At 48.5% G+C, this 18,375-nt stretch overlaps 1 long non-coding RNA gene across 1 annotated transcript; it reads left to right on the forward strand.

Annotated features, from left to right (window-relative positions):
* The first annotated feature begins 2,465 nt into the window (after positions 1-2,465).
* On the forward strand, positions 2,466-16,799 carry Gm14273 (predicted gene 14273). Its single transcript, NR_166167.1, has 5 exons — positions 2,466-2,859; positions 8,479-8,654; positions 9,573-9,665; positions 13,225-13,299; positions 15,748-16,799. It is a non-coding gene; the product is annotated as a predicted gene 14273 (long non-coding RNA).
* Positions 16,800-18,375: the final 1,576 nt, after the last annotated feature.

Raw genomic sequence — 18,375 nt, forward strand, 5'->3', positions numbered from 1 at the left:
AACTAGCAACCTCTTTGTTTTGTTTTGTTTTGTTTTGTTTTGTTTTGTTTTGTTTTGTTTTGTTTTTGAAGACAGGATTTTTCTGTGTGGACCAGGCTGGCCTCAAACTCAGAGATCCACTTGCCTCTTCGGGCAGGTGCTGTGATGGTCTGGGCTTCAGGATAGAGCTGAGCACCTGGGGGAAGTAATGAATGCAGCTGATCTGTCACTCCTTCAAAAGTCTCACAGTGTACACACACACACACACACACACACACACACACGTGCGCGCGCCACTCACAATTCATGTAAAAAGAGAAGATAATATTAGCCATGTCATATCTGGAGGCCCATGCTCCGTGGCACATGACAGACAGGGATTGCCTTACTTCCATGTCCAGAGCTGACACTCTGCCCCTCTCCTTCTGTGCCCCTCCAAGTCACATGCCCTCTGACTCAGGCCCTAGCCATGCAGGAAATATTCCTTAGGATCCAGGACCCATCATGTCCATACCAGTGCTGGAACACAGAAGAGAGGAGCATGCGGCTTTTGATGGTTATGGCTCAATCCTTCTGGGAATGATCTAGAACGTCGCAGTGTTTTTCTTGCTATTGTAGCTAGTTTGTCCTGTTTGTTTATCTGGTTTGGTTTGAGACTATTTAATTACATAGCCCACACTGCCCTCAAATCAGCTATGTAGCCCAGGCTGGCCTCTAACTCAGATCCTCAGCCCTTGGCCTCTACAGTGCTTGTAGCACAGGTGTGCCCACCATGCTCACGCCAGCCTCTCCCTTTCCCCACAGCATCTGCTTTTGTAAAATGCCTGGTAACTCCTGTTTCTCTTTCTCTGCCCCCACACCCCGCCACCTCCCGTCCACTTCACAACCTGTCAAAAACCCCACGGCTTTTGTGCTTCTTAACAGTCTTCATAATTCCTTCTGGAGTCATGGTCTGAGTCTTTAACATTTGCCCTGCAGTTTGCCTCTAAATGTTTAAAACCGATAAGTGACTTCTGTGTTGTTGTAAGATCGTGTGAAGGGAGTGGGAGTAGTATTGCTTTTAGTGCCTGGGAAGGTAGCTATTGCTATTGGTTACCAGTATTTTCATGAAGTGAACACCAGTTGTGGGTTAGCCAGACACCAAAGGAGTCCTCAGTAGTCTTACTTCCTGGAATCCACACCTTTGTGTGGCCCCAGCATTGAACAGCAGTGCTTAACTAATGGACTATTACAGACCAGTGGTGCACGGGTTTCAAAGTGAGGTTGTAAAGAGCACCTTGGCCTCTGCTGTGTGCCTTTAGGATTACCCAGTGCTCTGTATGGTCTGGAGAATGACCTGGGGTGGCCATGCTTTCAGTTCTGAGTGGACGAGTTTACTAAGTGTATATATAGCAATCAAAAGTAAAAGGGACAAATAGCAAGTGACGGGTAGATGACAGATGACAGACAGACAGACAGATGACAGACAGACAACTAGATTATAGATATAAATATATAGATGACAATTACTGATAGAGATAAATACATACATAGATGACAGGTTATTGATTGATAGAGATAGATACAAAGACAGACAGACAGACAGACATCAAGACAGGTTGTCACCATGGCTGGACAGCTCATGGTGACTCCCTTTCCACCATGGTGGAGACATTCCATGGTTGAACTTCTCTCATCTCCTTCATCTCCCATTACAGGAACTTTTCTATTATGAGATAGGCCATAGTAACCTCTGCTAGAAACAATTTGCCTTCTTTCTCAGCTGTTCTTGGGGCACGATATTTTTGTTCCTGGACTGTTTTACTGTTTTCTCCCCTACCCCTGTGACAGAGTTGTGGGACCAGCCCATTCCCAAACAAGGGGCCTTGGAGGACACTTTGAGACAAACATGGTTGGCTCTAAAATGAGGAAGGAGGCAACCCTGCTTCAAGAGACAGCTTCTGGGCTGGCGAGGTGGCTCAGAGGGTAAGAGCACTGACTGCTCTTCCTAAGGTCCTGAGTTCAAATCCCAGCAACCACAGGGTGGATCACAACCACCCATAATGAGATCTGACACCCTCTTCTGGGGCGTCTGAAGTCAGCTACAGTGTACTTATATATAATAATAAATAAATCTTTGGGCCCGAGCGAGCGGGGCCAACCAGAGCGAGCAGAATTGACCGGGGGTCCTAAAAATTCAATTCCCAACAACCACATGGAGGCTCATATACATAAAATAAATAAATCTTTAAGAGGGAGGGAGAGGGAGGGAGGGAGGAAGAGGGGGGAGAGGGAGGAAGAGAGAGCGCGCTTCTCCATGAGCTCTGAGTGCTTGGCCCTTGTGCACCCTCCAGGGCATCCTTGAACATCTCACTGCTCTGACAAAATGCCTGATAGTAGCAACGGAATTGAAGAAAGGTTGATTTGGGTCCATGATCTAAAAAGGAATACCATCCCTCCTGGTCAGAAAATACAGCAGTGGCAGCATGTGGCAGCTGGTCCCGTCTGTGGTCATCAGGCAGAAAGTGGTGGATGTTGGGTGTTTAATGGCTTCCTCCTTTTCTCCCCCTGGATCAGTCCAGGATCCTAGACCATGGAAGAGTTCAATCCGCCCTTAGGGCGGGCTCTCCTTCTCTGTTAAACTCCTCTGGAAATGTCCTCACGGTTTCTGCCTAAGCTGTCTCCTGGGTGATTCTAAATTCAGCCAAACTGACAATAAAGATTTACTGTGACACAGACGCATCCTTTCTGAGGAGCAGGCGAGGTGTCTCAGTGGTTAAGAATGCTTGCTGCTAGTTGAGAGAGAGGGCCATTAGAAGGCTTCTGTGACAACGCCTCCCCGCCCCTGAAAAGTAACAACCTCGACAGGAAGCCATGGAAGGGAACTCTTACAAAAGCATGGTAAGGATGCTTAAGTGAGCTCTGCACAATTGATTGCTTCTGGCAGGGGTGGGGTGGGGAAGGACTCCGGCTTCTTTAATGGGTTGGCCCCTGGGAGTTTGACCGTGTTCCAGTGGGTGTATGAGCAACACAGGTGGACTTGTGCAGGTTTCTTCTGCTATTTTCTTTCTTCTTTTGGGGGTTGGGTGGTGGGGAGAGTGGTCACGGGGTGAGGAGTTGGAGGTGGGAGGACTTGGAAATGAGCGTCATTGGGGTGCATTATGTGAAACTCCCAAATCTTCAGTAAAAATATTATGTTAGAAAAAAATGCTTAAAAGCACACTGAGTTGGTATCAGTTTTAATCTTTTTATCCAAACGCTGTTTCATTTGTCTTGAATTTAAGTGCTTATATTCAACCTCTTAATGAAAAGTATATGGATATGTGAAGTTTCGTTCCCAGCGCCCACTTTAGGTGGCTCCCATGCCCCTGTGACAATGGCTCCAGGGAATCCCACACTCCCTTTGGCCTCAGTCACAGCCTTACTCCTATGACATACACACAGAGAGATAACACTCGCAGACACATAAAGATAAAATACGTAGATTTCATCTGAACTTCTGACCAGAAAGAATGCGGCTGATAAGAAAATGTCAATACTGCTTTAAGTTCCTCCGTGGCAGGGAAATTGACTACACAGGAATCGACAATCGTTAGGGATTTACTAGAGACACAGCCAGGTTTCAATAACACAAAGTTTATTCCAAATGGCAGCATCCTAAATCAGATAGCGGTCTCTCTGTCAGAGTCGATCCTTTCTCCCTGCGCGAAGTCAGCTTTCCTTATTAAGCAACTCTCTCCCGAAAGCTGAGAGTGTAACTTAGTGGTAGGGCTCACCATGCATAAGGCCCGGACATACACACACACACACACACACACACACACACGCACGCATGCATACGTAGATACACATAAACATATACACATACACACACACATACACATGCACATACATGAACACACACAGGAATACACATTCACACAGATGTACAAACATGAACATACACATGAACATGCACACACACACACACACACACACACACACACACACACACACACACACACTTCTAGAAGCCAAATCAAAGCCAGTCCTCCACACTTCCTAGGTCACAGCTCAGCATCTCACTGAGACCTTTAAGATTCTCTACTTAACAAGGGGGGAAGTCTCCCAGGAACTCACCACTGGGCAACAGTGCCTCCTCCTTCCCCTTCCAGTGCACTCCAGACAGTTGCACTATTTGCCACAGACTCTGAACCTGTCTTCAGCTTGGACCCAGAAATGTGTGAATCAAAGAAGTCCTTCTACTGTTCTTGCCCAGGTGATACTGGGCAGGTGGTCCCCTGTCCCAGGTGATTCTGGACAGGTGTCCCCAGTCCCAGGTGATTCTGGACAGGTGTCCCCAGTCCCAGGTGATGCTGAGTAGGTGGTCCCCTGTCCCAGGTGATGTTAGGCTGGTAGTCTCGTGTCCCAGGTGATGCTGGGCAAGTAGTCCCCTGTCCCAGGTGATATTGGGCAGTTGGTCCCCTGTCCCAGGTGATGCCCTGTCTTAGGTGATGTTAGGCAGGGAGTCCCTTGTCCCAAGTTATGCTGGGCAGGTAGTCCCCTATCCCAGATGTTAGGCAGTTGGTCCCCTGTCCCCAGGTGATTCTGGACAGGTGCTCCTCTATCTCAGATGTGTTAGGCAGGCAGTCCCCTGTCCCAGGTGATATTGGGCAGGTGGTCCCCTGCCCCAATTAATGATAGGCAGGTGGTCTCCTGTCCCAAGTAATGTTGGGCAGGTGGTCCCCTGTCCCAGGTGATGCTGGGCAGGTGGTCCCCTGTCCCAGGTGATGCTGGGCAGGTGGTCCCCTGTCCCAGGTGATGCTGGGCAGGTGGTCCCCTGTCCACACCTGAAGAGAATATGCTCTAAAAGCTAGCGCTGCTCTTATCCCAGCCCCTGCTCTTATCCCAAGTCATTTGCCCAAGCAATTGCATTGCACAAAATGGGAACGACGCTGAATGCATTTACCTGCACAGAAGAGCTGGCTTGCGGGATAGAAATGACATTGAAAGCTTTTATGAGCACAAAGGAGGGCCTTCTCCAAGTCTGAACCTGGAGGACAGCAAGCTGTGCTGCACTGTGTGACAGTACGAGGCGCCACGTTCCTCTGTCTCTCGTAAGACCATCCAGCAAATACCTCGAGGGTCACCTGCAAGAGGCAGAGGCCACTCCCATCCTGAAACTTTTTGTCCTCTTTTCTACTTTGGCGACGCTAAGAGAATTACATCTGTTTCTTATTGGTTGGCACGTATGACCAAGATTGTATTTAAGAGCTTTTTAATGTCTCCAAAACTGGTGTAAAGGCTGGAAGACGGCCCAGCTGGTAAAGCACCTGCTGACTTAGGTCGTGTGAGCCATGAAGCTAGAGAGGAGACAGTGAGAGGGAAGAAGAGGTCTTAGCAGAAAGCGGACATCTTTACGTGAGGCTTGGAAAATACATGTGATATCAAGGCAGAGGGGACATTTCAGGGAAGAGAGAACCCAGCAAGAGTTGAGCAGGATGGGGCAGGGAGAGTGGGCAAAGGGACCAAAAGAACAAGTATGTTCAAAAATGCCATAAAAATCCAAAAATTCAAAAGCTTGCATTGCTTCTACACTTTCCTGACATGATACTTCGTCCTTTTCAGTCATGGATAAAAAGAGACAGAGACAGAGACAGAGACAGACAGAGACAGAGAGAGGGAGATAGAGACAGAGAGAGGGAGACAGAGACAGTCAGACAGACAAACAGACAGGGAGACAGGAAGAGAGAGAGAAACAGAGACAGGGACAGATACAGAGAAACAGAGACAAAGACAGACAGAGACAGATAGAGGGGGAGAAAGAGAGAGAGAGAGGGAAACAGAGACAGGGACAGAAGAGACAAGACAGAAAGGAGGGAGAGACAGAAAGACAGAGAGGGGGAGAGAGAGACAGTAAGACAGAGAGGAGGAGAGAGAGACAGAGACAGACAAACAGAGAGAAAGAGACAGAAAGGGGGAGAGACAGAGACAGACAGAGAGAGACAGACCAACAGAGAGGGGGAGAGACAGACAGACAGAGACAGACAAACAGAGAGAGAGACAGAAAGGGGGAGAGACAGAGACAGACAGAGAGAGACAGACCAATAGAGAGGGGGAGAGACAGACAGACAGAGACAGACAAACAGAGAGAGACAGACGAGGGAGAGAGAAATACACAAGAGATTTTACATCCCGCAAGTCAATTAGCAGAGTCTTCTGTGTGACAAACCACCACTTCACAACCTGCAGAGATGGTTCCTGCTCAGCAGACATCAGCTACCCAGCGGCACTTAGCTGGGGTGTCAGCCTCCAGCAGGCTACCCAGACCTGTGCATGAGGTAGCCGCAGTTCTAGAAACAACAGCAGGACCAGGGAAGACCTTTTGCAGGCTGAGTTCACAACACACGGAGCATGACTTCTGCTCAACCAACCCTGTTGATCAGAGTTTAATCAACATGCTAAGCCAGAGCCAGGGGATTCAGAAGCAGCCTCCAGCCCTGGGTAGGAGGAGGCAGATTCCTTCCGGCAGCATTTTGATGAAAGGGTTGGTCACTTGAGGTATACAAGCCGGGAAGTACTGGCCTGGAACGAGTGAGCAATGGCTCCTCAGACACACACGGTCCCCTGCGCAGTGCTTCCCTCTATTGGTTTGCTCAATTACGTAAGCTTCCAGTGCACAGGGCATGCGAAGACTGACCACTAGCATCCCGAAGTGACTTCCCATCCAGTATATCCCAGATCTCAGACAGACTTCTCCCCAGCATATCCCAAATCCCAGCAACCTCCCACCCTAGTATATCCCAAACTTTACCCCAGTGTACCCTAAATTCCAGAGTGACCTCTGACTCCAGGATAACCCAAATTCTAGAATGACCTCCTGCCCCATGGTATGTCAGTTCCCACTGTATGTGGCTATGTGACTTCTACCCCAGCAAACTGCAAAGAGCCAACACAACTACAGCTGCACCCTGACAATGCTTTGTCTTCCCAAGAAATCTCTCCTTTCTGCTCACCCTGCTTGTCCTTCTCCAGCCAGTAGCCAATGGAACAGTCTGCACGGCTAAGGGTCCTTAGTTGGTAACCCATAACCCGGATTGTGAACAGGCACCACTCTGGAATGGGATTTACATGCCACCATGTTGGTTCCACAGCCGCCACTCACTCGGGGTCTCTCAGGCCCAGAGCCCTCAACTGCAGATCTGTGCATGCTGTGTTTGCATAATACTCTTTGGAGATATGTTCATTGAATAGTACCTTTTGTACAAGCACAGGATCGTTTTGAACATGCTAACAATATTCAATAAGGAAATAAACCAACAATGGTTCGTTTCTTTGTATTTAGCCCTGTGTCCCCCAGTGTGATGGAGGAATGGCAGCATCCCACAAGAAGCAATTTGCACTCACACAGAGGCGTTTTGTTGAAAGGTGGAAAGACTCTGTAACTCAGGAAAATCATCTTTTAAGTACTTACATTTGCAAATTACAGCTTTCACAAAACTACCGCAAATGTTATGGGCTGCTGTAGCTCTGCCTCTGTGATCGTGGCCGTGGGAGAGCCTACAGCGCCACCTTCTGGGTATTGGTGTCTGCTACAAGGGTGCCCTGTGCTGAGAGCCGCTCTTGTGGCGACTGACCAAAGCAATCTGCACTTGATAGCCTCAGAGCCACGCAACTCGCAACTCCGCAACTCGCCGTCATGCCGGGGTGGCTTCTGCAGTCCCCTGAAACCTCTTACCTAGTGTCTCCCAACAAAGCCAGCAGCTCTCCCCCATCAAGCATGCCAGAAATGTACGGGAACAGGAAGAGCTCCCAGGAACTGGCCAGCCACGTGGGATAGCACCCCCATCCTCCTTCACCTTTCTGAGGCCTCAGTTCTCTTACTTGAAAATTTAAATGAAGCCAGACTTTTGGGGTTGTAGTGCCAAGAACCAACAGCAGCTGGAAACATTAAGCCTGCGCTTCCTCTAAAGGATGCTGCAAACATGGCCATGATCATCACCAGCACTCCTTACAGTGGGAAGAGGTGGGCATCATGGGATTAAGCACCCAACAAACTCAGAATATTGTCATCCCATGGACGCAGGGGTATTCCCGCACCATTCACCGATGGGAGAAAAAAATCTCATTAAGAATCTTGTTCAATGTTAACTAGAGCCCTTGGGAGTGTTCTGTTTTCCTCTGAAGGTCCGATGGTTTTAGTACAAGCAATAGACAATAGACAATAGACAGACTAACAGGAGAGACACCACACAGGTTTATTATTGTGAGCAGCAGCTAAACAGGGTATGGCGAGAAGAGAAGAGAAGAGAAGAGAAGAGAAGAGAAGAGAAGAGAAGAGAAGAGAAGAGAAGAGAAGAGAAGAGAAGAGAAGATCTTCTGAAGGTCAGACGGCTGAGGTTTAAATCTCTCTTCCTGGTGGGAGAGAATAAAGGTGCTGGTGATTTTAGAAGAAGGGAGAGGTTTAGGGTGGGCAGGTGCAAAAGAGTCAAAGCTGGGCTGGGTTCTTCCAGATGTGTGACTGAGGCTCCCTTCTTGCAGGTTTAATTCAATCTTCCCTGGTTAATGAAGTTTCGGGCAGACTGAAGGCCAGGACTGAGGCAAAGTACTAGCCTAGTGTGCACGAAGTCTTGGATTCCATCGTGTGCCATGCAGGGTGGTGCAAGCCTGTCGTCTCAGCACTTGGAAGGTACAAAAAGAAGGATCAGAAGTTCAAGGTCAGTGAGTTCAAATGCCACCTGGACAATTTTGAGAGCCTGTCTAAATGAAAAGAGAAGGAGGAAGAGGAGGAGGAAAAGGAGAAGTAAAGGCTTTCTCTTGGCAAGTAGAGGAGGAAACTTGGATTATCACCAAGAGTTGGGAAATTGTGTAACCCAGGGAGTCTGACAGAGCCATGGGGGGTCTTATTTATTTATTTAGTATTCTTTGAGAATTTCATACGGTATGTATAATCATATTCTTTTCCATTCCCCAACTCCCTCCCCACTTCCTACTCACCCAACTTCATGTTCTTCCTCTCTCTCTTAAAAAGAGAAAAAGAAAGAGAATTTTTAAAAAGAAAGAAAACAAACAAACAAAAAAACCAAAGGTACTGAAAAACTCGGAGTCCAATTTGCATTGGCCAATGACTCCTGAGCATGAAGCTGGTCCTCGACTGCAATGGGCATGCTCAGTGTCACTCCATGGATGACAGCCGCTTCTCCCTCCCCCAGCAGCTATCCTTTACAAACAGCTTCCTGGCTAGACCTGGGCCCTGGTTTACGAAGCTACTGCTCTGTGCGGGGACCTCAGTCTGGCTTGAGCTTGTACAAGTTCTGCCCGTGTCATTACAGTCTCTCAGAGATCATTTGTGCAGCCACCTTGCTGTATTCCCAAAAGTAACCCCACCACTGTTAATCTGTGTCCTGATTTGGAAGATAATGGCCCCATAGATTCATCTGCTTCATGCATGGTCCCCAGTAGGTGGAAATGTTTGAGAAGGATTGGGAGGCGTGGCCTTGTTTAAGGAGGTGTGTCACTGGGGATGGGCTTTGAGGTTTTAAAAGTTTACACCACTCCCCAGTTAGTTATCTCTCTCTCTCTCTCTCTCTCTCTCTCTCTCTCTCTCGTTCTCTCTCCCCCCATACTGTTTGCAGATTGAGATGTAAGCTCTCGACTACTTCTCTAGCTCTGGGCTCACCCACCTTCTGTCATGATGGATGAGGACTCTTAACCATGTCTCTGAAACGGTAGGCCTCAGATAAACGCTTTCTTCTATAAATCACCATGGTTATGGTGTCTTGTCACAGTAATAGAAAAATAACCAAAGCAGCAGTAGGTAGCTGGAGTTAGGTATTGCTGTGACTGGCCTGCCATGCTGCTCTTTAAAGGAATGCGGAGGGTCGGGCAGTGGTGGCACATGCCTGTAATCCCAGCACTTGGGAGGCAGAGGCAGGTGGATTTCTGAGTTCGAGGTCAGCCTGGTCTACAGAGTGAGTTCCAGGACAGCCAGGGCTGCACAGAGAAACACTGTCTCAGAAAAAAAAAAAAAAAAGAATGCAGATACTTTGGGAGTTTGGACTAGGAAAGCAGGTGAATGCTGTAACGTTGAATGCTGTGAGCAAGGCTTACTTAAAGAGTCATACTAGTAGGAGCCTGGAAGGCTATAGTATTGAAACCAATGTGGGCTATGGAGGCCCAGCTCAGGAGCTTTCAGAGGGCACCAGCAGCTGGACTAAAGACCATTCTGGTGATACATTCTGTGGTTGGTTTTTGCCCTTAATGTGGGTCAAGGGGAACAGTCCTCCGTTGCGGCAAACTGCACAGCCACGATGGAAATGAGTACGGCAGTTCCTGCGAAAGCCGGAGTCAATGAACCTCCAGCCCCAGCGATGTCACTCTTAGGCATAGGATGCTCCATCCTATCACAGGGGCACCTGCTCAACCGTGCTCAGTGCTGTTCTAACCATAGTGGCCAGAAACTGCAAACACCTTAAATGCCCCTCAACAGAATGGATAAAGAAAATGTGGTACATTTACACAGCGGAGTATCACTCGGCTGTTATAAAAAATAAATAAATATGACATAATGAAATTTGCAGGCAAATGGGTGTAATTAGAAAAAAAATCATTCTGAGTGAGGTAACACAGACCCAGAAAGATAAATATGTCATGTATTCACTTTTATGTAAATACTAGCTGTTAAATACATGATAACCAAGCCACAAGCCATAGACCCAGAGAGGTAAGGCATAGCTCAATGTCTCTCAACCTTCCTCATGTTATGACCCTTTAATACAGTTCCCCATGTTGTGGTAACCTCCAACCATAACATTATTTTTGTTGCTACTTCATAACTGTAATCTGGCTACTCTTGTGAATCATACATTAAATAGTTTTTTGAGACAGAGCTTTGCTAAAAAGTGTTGAGAACCACTGGCATAGAAGAAAGGACTGCGATAGGAGACATACTGAAGGGAGAATAGAATAGGTTTTATGGGTGTACTACAGCCTTGTGGAGGACAGGAACAGGAAGGTTGGAGGGGAGGAGGAGGGGACATGGGGTTGAGTGAGGGAATGCACAGCAAGACAGCTAGAATTGAAAAAGAGGATCTGCTTCCTGCTAAATTGAAAAGTCTGGGACTAATTCATTGGAAGACGAGACTTCAGGACAGACTGATATTAGCTCTGTTGCACGGTTATTAATAACCCTTCTATTACGCGCCTTTAAATGGAAAAGAGCAAGCAGGGCAAAAAGAAACACCAGATGTACAGTCTAGGGAGAAGAAGCACACCAGGAGATTTAATGACGGAGCCCAGGCTTGTGCTGAAAGACAGAGACCCAATGAGATGTGGAAGAAAGAGAGTCGCCCTCCAGGACAAGGCCCCACCCAGCTGATCCTGCCACTGTTGAAAGGAAGAGGTCTGAGAAAGTTTCCATTCCTACAAAGCAGCAGCAATCAAAACGTATGCCTATGTAATTCAAGGAGGAGGTAATCAGGCAGGCAAAGTCATGCCAAGCAGGCAGGCAAATTTGGCAGCATGGACCATGAGCTTCTGGCTTTACAGTCACAAGGGACATGGAAGTTAAGGCTTGCAGGGTCTTCCTCCATGGTTAAGGAAATCTGCTGAGTGCAGCCCATGATGGGCACCCCTCATGAAAGCCCCGGGAGGCCACTGCCTGTGAAAATGAAGCCTGGATTGCATTGAAGATGACAGGATGTTGGAGGTGCCCGTTCCCTGAGATGTCTGCCAGAGAGAGCTTCACACAGAGTGGAACCAACCTAAGAGAGATGGAAAGATGCTGCAGGCAGCAAAGCCAGAGGGTAGAGCCATCTAAGACCTCTGATGTTAGACGGGAGCTTCAGAATTGGAGTTTGGTCCTTGCTTTGGCCCAGTATCTCCTCAACGTTCCCCCATTCCTCCTTTTTGGAATGAACCGAGAAGATATCAAGATGCAGTCATTGAATAAGTAAATAAGCTCGCTCCCAGTCCTAAGGAAAGCTCTTTCTGCCCACTCTCGAAAGCTTTCATAATCAAGTCTGTGAAATAAGCAGACAATATGTAAACCAACCAAAGAAACCCCACTGTCTGCATCTGCACAGGAAACTCAAACAGATTGGAAGGTCACAGCCCAGCCAGATGGCTGAAGTTCATACAGCACTCTGAGCACAGAAAGGGCTGTGTGCCTGGGGGCTCCGGTCGGTCGAAAGAGGTCATCAGCAAGGGACAGAAGTGACTGAATGGTGCAGAGACACAGCTGGGCCTTGTCTCCGAGGACAGGCCTCGTCACAGTAGCCTCTCCCTGCTGCTGCTGTCCTACTGGGATTCTTTCAGAGGTGGATGTCACTGTGGCAGAAGGTCACCTTTTTAGAGCTGTCCCTATGTCTACAGGGTCTCCAAAGTGCCAGTTCAAAATAGGTCAAAGAAGTGGGGGGCACATTCTGCAGGCCCGTACCATCACTCTGTCCAGGGATGGCACAACAGGGAAGTGTGAGAAAGTTAGAGTTATAGTCGTAGTAGGAAGAAGAAGAAGGAGGAGGAGGAGGAGGAGGAGGAGGAGGAGGAGGAGGAGGAGGAGGAGGAGGAGGAGGAGGAAGAGGAGGAAGAAGAAGAAGAAGAAGAAGAAGAAGAAGAAGAAGAAGAAGAAGAAGAAGAAGAAGTTGTTGTTGTTGAGTTTTTAAATTTCCCACTGTTGCAGTATAACAGGCTGACAGGCTTTTCAGATATTGACTTTAGCCATCATACCTACGCTCCTCAGACCTGAGTCAGAGTTCCCTCTGTCCGTTGGTGTTAGTAATGGCTTCCCACATTGCCATTAGCGAGCATTTCATACAAAGCACCCTTCACCGGCCCAGTTCTTCTGGATCCCGCCGGAGTACCCAGAAATGATGGGCTCTTTCTGAAAAGCAGTACAATTCTCGGAATGCTCTGTAATTCTGTCCTCCAGTCAACGACTCCCCAGCCACTGATGACTTACAATCAGCGCCTCTCCGCAAACAGCTCAATGTTCCAGGCACCTGAGATGCTGTGTCCTGAGCTGCCCACCCTCCAGCTTAGGCCAGATGCGCCTATCAGCTTCTTCTCAAAATAGGTGAGTGAGAAAAGCCACAATGGACCCGGTATGTACTGACATACTGGCCTTGGGGCGACAGCATCCTGACTAATGCTGGGAACACACTGAGTCTCTCTCTCTCTCTCTCTCTCTCTCTCTCTCTCTCTCTCTCTCTCTCCCATCCCTCCCTCCTTCCTCCCCCTTCCCTCCTCTTTCCCTTTCCCCCCTCCCCCCCCCCATCTCTCCTAAAACAGAGACTGCCTTTGTGCCTGGTCTACAGACAAGGAAAGAGAAAGTCAGAGGTGTGGACGGGCTTGCTCACTCACATGGTAAGTGTGAGTTAATGCTTACTCACATGGTGAGTGTGTGTTAACGCTAGGCAACCAGATCCCTAAGCCTGAAGCCATAAAACAACCCTTTGCCTCAATGCGTTGGGCTGATCTTCCATCTGATTTGTAGAAACAGAGAGAGAAGGCCCACAGGGAAGAAACTGGGAGGAAGCCCAGAGCTTCATTACTAACTCTCCTTGTCTATATTCTTACCCTGTGGTCTGCCCAGGCTGAACATACTAGAGACACTGTCCAACAAAGGCCTCCCGCAGCGTTCACTCTAAGTAGAGGGGAGCAGGCGTGTACCCAGCGCCACACTAGGAAGTGGTTAAGCCAAAATCTGGCCAGCTTGTGTTTACAGCCACGATTCTTCCTCAAAAGCACGGGAGAGAAATGAAGACAGTCTGGAATTCAGTCCGTATCCAGGACTGGGAAGACGGCTCGATGGAAGGAAGGGCCTAAGTGTGAAGTTCCCCAGAGTTCAGGTGAATTCCAGGTGTGCTTGATGTCCTACCTGCTACTCCAGCCTCAAGGAGCAGAGGCAGGAGATCTCCAGAGCAGTCTGGCTAGCCAGAGTAACCACATCAGTGAGCTCTGGGTTCCATTGAGAGCCCCTGTCTCACTGAATTAGGTGAAAGGGTAAAGAGAGATGACTCTTGGGCTTTTAGACCCTCATCCTAGCTGCCTGGAAGTCAGTATTCTGCTAGCAGCCCTCAGATGAAGATGGAGAACTCTCAGCTCCTCATGTACCATGCCTGCCTGGACGCTGCCATGTTCCTACTTGGTGATAATGGACTGAACCTCTGAACCTGTAAGCCAGCCCCAATTCAATGTTGTCTTTATAAGACTTGCCTTGGTCATGGTTGTCTATTCACAGCTGTAAAACCCTAAGACAATGCCCATGCATGGAAAGGTTGCTTCCCAGAAGTCACAGAGATGTGTGTTTCCTTATTCCCACATTGCAACAAGAGAGCTGGGGTTCAAGAGTTTTTTTTTAATATTATTGATTTAGTTATTGGGGGGTGTCATGTGAATGAGAATGCCCAGGGAGGCCAAGAGGAAGTTGGGTCCTCTAAGGCTAGGTGACAAGTGGTTGTGAGCCAGCTGATACAAGTTTTGGGAACTGAACTCAGTTCTTCTCAAGAGCAGCAAGCCCTCTTCACCTCTGAGACATCTCTCCGGGCTGCCCCTCAAGTTCTCTTCTGATCATGGGACCACACAGCTAGTAGTCACAAACAAGCTCCAGAATTTAATTCTGATCTGTTTACCCCCAGAGATAATGTCACGATCCTTAGGTAGGGATGAAGAGTCAGAGCACCTGACAGCTATGTGTTGGAGACGTGTACTGACTGAAGAGATAAGTGAACAGGGGGAGAGTATCTCAGAGAACAGGATGCTGGCAGGATCTGGGGGCTCAGGACACCATGAGTAATGGGAACTAGAGGGAGGCCAGTGGATTCAAGGATCAAAGTCCGGTGCTGACAACGGGCTGGAAAAGGAGACCATCCATGTACTTACTGCCGAGAGATGGTGTCAATCATGGGACCAGTGCGGTTGGCGTGAGAATGTCCCCCATGGGCTCATAGATTTGAATACTTGGTCACCAGGGAGTGGCACTATTTGAGAGGATTAGGAGGTGTGTACTTGTTGGAGGAAGTGTATAACTAAGTGTCTTTGTTAGGGTTTTACTACTGTGAACAGACACCATGACCAAGGCAACTCTTATAAAGGGCATTTAATTGGGGCTGGCTTACAGCTTCAGAGGTTCAGTCCTTTATCATCAAACGCAAGAGCATGGCAGCATCCAGGCAGGCATGGTGCAGGCAGAGCTGAGAGTTCTCCATCTTCATCTGAAGGCTGCTAGTTGAAGACTGACTTCTGGGCAGCTAAGACAAAGCCCACACCTACAGTGACACACCTACTCCAACAAGATCACACCCTCTAATAGTGCCACTTCCTGGGCTGAGCCTATACAAACCATAACGCTAAGAGTGGTCTTTCCAAAAAGGTAAGGTTCCAAAAGCTTATTCCAAGCCGAGTCTCTCGCTCTCCCTGCTGCCTGTGTGTCCAGTAGAGCCCTCAGCTTCTTCTCCAGCCTTAGATCTGCCTGTGTGCTGCCATGCTCCCCGCCACGCTGATAACGGAATAAACCTCTGGCACTATAAGCCAGACCCAAATGAATGCTCTCTCTCTATCGCTCTCTCTCTCTCTCTTGTGTTTTGTTTTGTTTTGTTTTGTTTTGTTTTTTGTTGTTGTTTTTCGAGACAGGGTTTCTCTGTATAGCCCTGGCTGTCTTGGAACTCACTTTGTAGACCAGGCTGGCCTCGAACTCAGAAATCCGCCTGCCTCTGCCTCCCGAGTGCTGGGATTAAAGGTGTGTGCTACCACGCCTGGCTTATGAGTGCTCTCTTTTATAAGAGTTGCTATGACCATGGTGTCTCCTCACAGCAATAAACACTGACTGAGAGGGCACCACGGAGGTCCTGGATCTTTGGAAATAACTCTCAAGCACACCAGTCTCAACAGCAAAAACACAGGCAACGCTACTAAAGGGAGCAGCGATGTCAGAATATCCATGAACACGGTCTGACCCCACTTTCATCCAGTCCTGGGAAAGTACTACAGCAGCACTCGGGTGTGTGCTTGCCTCCTGACCATCGGGTGGCAACTCAACAGACAGCCTTGCTGGGAAAAGTGAACCGCAAGCCAAGGGAAGCAGAAGGGAGCGGTAGCCATGTTGTCATGGCTCCTCCATGTTGTCATGGCTCCTGCCCTTGTAGAGCCCAGGCCCATACGCATTTTGTCTTGCTTAACCTTCTGCTATCCCACACTGTGGCTAAATAGACCTTTCCTCTTTATAAATCCCTTGCCTTGTGTATTTCATTGTGGTTAGAGGAAGCTAACCAATGCTCCTTCCTTCTGAGCAATGCTTTGAGATAAGATTTCACAGGGGCATGGTTCCCAGGTGTTGGTGATTTACAGTGGCTTGAGCACCAGGAGCCAGGGCCACTGACAGATTTCACAGGGATGTGAGTCCCAGGAGGACAGGGGCATGAACACCAGAAGGCAGGGCCATGATGTCTCAGAGGCCACAGAAACTGTGCTGAGCTCCCTCCTGCTTTCAAATAGCTTCCAGTGGGATGAGAGTCAATACTTTGCTCTGCCATTCACTGAGAACCAGCTCAGAGTGTGAGCCAAGCCGGGCTCCTCTCCTTCCCGCTACAGAAGGAAATCATTTTCTATAATGAGGTCTTCAGGCTGTTCCCTCGGAAGGAAGGCTCGTCACCTGTCACTCAGCCTCCGTCTGCCTCATTACTCTCGAGACGAACAGCCAATTTTCCTGGATTCCTGTGTCTTCCTTCCCTCCGTGTCGTGCAGCTGTGAGTCTGATTTGCAAAAAAGCCATCACCTCATAATCTGACCATCAGAAAGACGTAAAGGGGGCATGCTACCAACCATATTTCTGTTTTAAATTCCAATAAACATGAGCTGAAGCGTGAGGTTTGAAGGTGCTTGTTTCCATCGGCCTCTATGGCCCCTCCCCTAAGGGCTTCTGGGGAGAGCATGTGTTCCATCCACACCCATGTTGATTCAGTGTGTGTCCGTGTGTGTGTGTCCGTGTGTGTGTGTGTGCGAGTGCACACGCGTGCATGCATGTGCACACTCACACACTTGTGTGCATGTGTACAAGTGTGTGTGTGCACGAGCATGTGCCCCCACGTGCATGTACACACACATGCACACACACACACAATGATACACATATGTAGGTCAGAAGACAACTTGTAAGAGTCAGTTCTCTCCTTCCACTCTGCAGGTCCCAGGGATCAAACTCAGTCTGTCAGTCTTGGCAGCAAGCACCCTTTCCCCGCTGAGCCATCTCACTGTCCCAACCCTGTTTTTCTTCATGTCATCTCTCTTGCTGTATCTACGTGAGACCAGACCTGCAGACGCTGCAGAAATCTCGCCATATCTTTACCACAACTTCTTCAGGACGGCACACAACATCCAGGAGCCCCGTGAAGAAGGGCACACAGATACCGACAGGATCAGAACCCCAAGGAAGGAAAGCAGGACACGTAATCACCAGCCACCGGCTCCCCAGCTCAGCTACAGGTCACCATGGGCTGCACAGGAAGGATGCCACCAGAATGTCATTGGTGTGAGGTTCAAGCCAGCTCCACGCTGTGTGATTGATCCTTAGTCTGTGTGTTTGCATCTTTTCTTGAAACAAATTAAATCATAACCTGAGTCCCCATTAGGCCACCCTGACCAAAATTCCATCCCTACATCCTGCATGAACACGCCAGGGGAAGAAAGGTATAGAAATTGTGGTACACAGAATATTCTGGGATGTCTTAGTTAGGGTTTTACTGCTGTGAACAGACACCATGACCAAGACAACTCCTATAAAAAAAAAAAACAACATTTAATTGGGGCTGGCTGACAGGTTCAGAGTTTTAGTCTGTTATCACTAAGGTGGGAGCGTGGCAGCATCTGGGCAGGCGTGGTACAGGCTGAGCTGAGAGTTCTACATCTTCATCTGAAGGCTGCTAGCAGAATACTGGCTTCCAAGCAGCTAGGATGTGGGTCTTAAAGTCCAAGTCCACAGTGACACACCTTCTCCAACAGGACCACACCTTCTAATAGTGCCATTCCTTGGGTGGAGCATATACAAATCATCACACAGGAGAATCTCGATGTCTTCAGTGCCGTACCAAGGGGCAATTTGAGATTTCGGGAGCTACTAGGTGTTCAGTTTAGATCAACATAGAAGATTAAGGTCCCTTATTTCTACCTTGCCCCTGAGAGTGTATCTCCAAAATGTCCCCTCAGTTCAGGTTTCCCCAGCATCCCTAGCTGCTCTAATTTCATTCTGTGACTATGGCAAATCCTATGATCAAAATCTACTTAAGAGGGAGGGAGGGAGGGGTTCCTTTTACTTATATCACCTGTCACTGTCACCATCCATTATTGAAGGAAGTCAGGGCAGGAACCCAAGGCAGGTACTTAAATCAAAACCATGGAGGAATGTTGCTGGCTAGCTCACTCTCTGGCTTGCCCTCAGGCCCAGTG

The sequence above is a fragment of the Mus musculus genome, chromosome 2 (assembly GCF_000001635.26).
Source record: "Mus musculus strain C57BL/6J chromosome 2, GRCm38.p6 C57BL/6J".
Taxonomy (NCBI): Eukaryota; Metazoa; Chordata; class Mammalia; order Rodentia; family Muridae; genus Mus; species Mus musculus.